The sequence below is a fragment of the Mesoplodon bidens genome (genome assembly GCF_964165515.1).
Source record: "Mesoplodon bidens genome assembly, contig: HAP1_SCAFFOLD_1225, whole genome shotgun sequence".
NCBI classification, from domain to species: domain Eukaryota; kingdom Metazoa; phylum Chordata; class Mammalia; order Artiodactyla; family Ziphiidae; genus Mesoplodon; species Mesoplodon bidens.
Window position 1 is genome coordinate 33,139 of NW_027671448.1, and position 3,682 is coordinate 36,820.

Consider the following 3,682-nt stretch of genomic DNA (forward strand, 5'->3'; position numbering starts at 1 on the left):
ATACAATACTCTTTCCCTGTCAAGTAATGAGGAAGCACGGCCGTGGAAAGTAACCTTTTGTGGAAAGAAATACTTGGCTTCGAGAAGACTTGAAGTTCATACATTTTTCTTGAATTAGATTCCCCATTAATTACTTTATCCACAAAGAGGTCATTATCAGAATTATGTAAGCAATTAAGGAGATGCTACTCCACATTCTTTCAGCTTGTTGACCTTTCTCACTTTATTTCATGTGGCTATCTGAAACATCACTGATTTACACATCCTTCTTTTTTTTTTAACAGATTTCTTTGTGTGTGTGTCCCTATGATGAAAACATCATTAAAATAAAATATCATGAATAAACTCTTAAGAAGCAGAGTCTACTTAAAGTCCTGGAAAATATGCAAGCACTAATATTCATGGACAACACTACACTCTGAAAGTTCCAAATTTTGTTGATCTCTATTTTGTCTAGGAGTTTTCAAATTTCCTACCATGATCATTTGTTAGTTTTATAATTACATAATAAAGGCATTACATCATAGAATCTTTTGTTATCCATTGCAGTTTTAAAACTATTCCTTGTCCTCAGCAGATATGTCATAGATTATTAGTACAGAAGCAAAGACTTTCAACATAACAGTACTTTATAGTGAGAAGAACTATACTGAGCTATCTCTATCCTAAGACAATGCACTAGAAAAGCACTAGGAATTCTGAAGCACTAGGAATACAGAGACGATCAAGGGGCAAGTTCCTTGCCTTCGAGTATACATAATCATTATAGCAAATGCTTAAATAGCACTTAGTATATAACTCACCACAGCAGACTTATTATACTCCCTCTTAATAGGTGAGCAGAGGAAGCCACAGGAAAGTCATAGGGTAAAGCCAGAATTTGAACCTAGGTAGACTAGTACACTCTCCATGGCTTTAACTACTATGTTAAAATATATATATATATAAAAGTTATATATATATAACTCGAAATATTCCAAAGTTACAAAACACTTATCTACCAAAACTCAAAAAGGAGCACACAAACTTGAATAGAAAATAAACATGTAAAAGTTCATAAATAAACCACAATATAACCTGTTCCACATAATATACTGACTGCAGTGTCCTGGGCCTCTCCCATCCTTAGGTAGCTGGAAATTACAACAAAATAATACTTTTCACCTTTGGAAGCCACACCATCTCTCATGCCAACCAACCAATTACTTCCTTAGAGAGAATAGGAAATTAACCTGAAGAGCATTACATATATATATATATATATATATATATATATATATAGCATTACTGATGTAGAATCTTTGTTCAAAGACAAAAACATCAATAATAGCAGAGGGAACTTTACCATTGCAGGCTTCAGATAACCTCTATATTTCTCGGATTTTATGCTAAATCATAAAATGCCATATTGTGTCTGAAGCTATTTTTTCAATAGTCCGTTTTCTTAAATGGACTAGCAAAGCAGTAAATACTGAGGAACATTTTGGCTCTCAAATCCTAAAGCCATTCTGATTATGCCTGGGTCATCATGGGGACATCACTGGAACTACCAGAGGACTGGCTGAAATACCAGTGTTCTGGCCAGCTTATAAATTAGAAATTATACAGAATCCAATTTTATTTTTTTGTTAAGTAATTCCTATGAGGCTTTTGGGATGTCAATGTAAAGTCCTTTGATGTGTAATCTTTATCCATTAGATAGGGAACAATACCAATCCCCGTCATAAATACTTTCACAATCTGACACTGAAAATCCACTGTAGGGCATAGGACCTGCAAATAGGATATGAGTCACACACATCCATCCACTCATTCAGACAATCCACAAATATTCATTTTTAAGTCTACTATATGCCATAATGTACCGGGCTCGAAGATGCTAAACGATGCTAAATGCTGAAACAGACATACTCAGTTCTGGCCCTCCTGCAACTTATTACCTACAGAAGTGCCTTCATTCTAAATGGTCAGGTCTCAGCCAATGCTATTATCATCAGCAGGTGACCAAATGATAGAGCTTGCTTTCTAAACAAGCTCCACACTCTTTGCTTTCAACATTTTTGCTTTCCTTCAAGGCACATAATCCAGTGGTCAGTTTCTCCCAGTTAGTGAGGTTTGGGGAAAATGTACCCAGTGAACAATTCCTTGTGGCCTCACTCTTTCCTCACACTCTCCTCTGTGCTCTTGAGCTAAAGAGACCTGGATTCAAGTCACTTGCTCTAACCTGATTATTTTAAAATAGGGCTGCTCCTGCTTTGAGGATTTCCACTGGACCAACACAGTAGCAAAGCAGCACTGAATCAGAAGCAGGTAAATTTCAAAATGACAGCTCTAAAAATATCCACTCTCCTTTTGTTCTCCTCCTATCCCTTTGCTCTGAACACCTCTGCCCTGAGGCTTTGCCTTTACCCTTCTCTGATTACTGCTCCAAAAGGGGTTCCAAGAGCGGGGAGCATTTATGGTTTCATTTGCTCCCAAGTCCTTGGTGGAAAAGGATGCTTGCTTCCTGATTCCTACTAATTCCACACTCACATCGTTAACACAAAAATCATCATTTAAAAAAAAATTTCCTCAGCTTCATATTTCTTCTGGGCCAACACTGAAAGAATATTTTCAAAGAAACAATATCCTCTCTCCTTTGCTCTTCTGAGTTTCACGTTCTTACCTCCAGTCTCATTTTCAACCCTTATTATGGGATGCATCACAAAAACAGAAGAAAGTTCTTTGTGCTTTCCCTGTACCAGCCAATTACTCTAATTTCCTCCATCTCTAACGAACAGAATGCGAAATCAGCACGAAGCCTGATTATGTGACCTCTTCCAAGGGAAAGGTCTGAGAGTTGTCTATTTACTAATGAAGCTCAGTGTGTATTAAGGGTTGACTGAAGCAATCATCAGGAATTTTCATCCCTTAAATTAGTGTTTTCCACCAGATGCACATCTTTCATTTTGGATAATATAACTTTTAAGTTCAGGATACAGCTGGACAAAATAAAAGAAAAAAAGGTCACCAACACAACATTTGCAGTAATAACACAGTAACAGCTAGCATCCTTCCCTGAGGAATTCAGCCTACTTTATGGACACAATTTAGTACTAACTCATAAGAAAACTAACAAAGCCCAAAACCACTTCACAATAGCATAGAGAGGTAAAGGTCAAAACTTATTACTGCCAGGCCCAGCAGACAATGGCACCTACCGGAAAGAGCACAGGACAGGAAAACCTGGAAGCCTGTGTTCCAGTTTTGGTTATTCCTGTAAGCATTAGTATGATCTGAGTGAACTCAGCCTGCCCTGCTTTTGCCGTTTATAAAACCCTACATCATCCCCTCAGTAGAGTGAAATGCCACATCTGAAAAGTTGCAGATCTCTTTAGGAAAGAAACAAAACTCATGCTTTCCAACCAAAATGGAATAATTCAGTCAATGGAGACAATAAAAATCTGCCATAAAGCAACTGTTTACTTGAAATCTATCTTTTGTGGTACATTTATTGGGGTAAGGAGGGTAAGGAAATCATCATTAGAGTTACCAATTATTCCAGAAATCAAGGTCATTGAGTTCAGATTCCAACTTTGACATTGACCCAGGCTTACAGAGATGTAAGATGTCCCAATACCTCATATCCACCATACATGGGAGAAACAAGGTATGTAGACAGATCCTCTTATGTAGTGGTTTT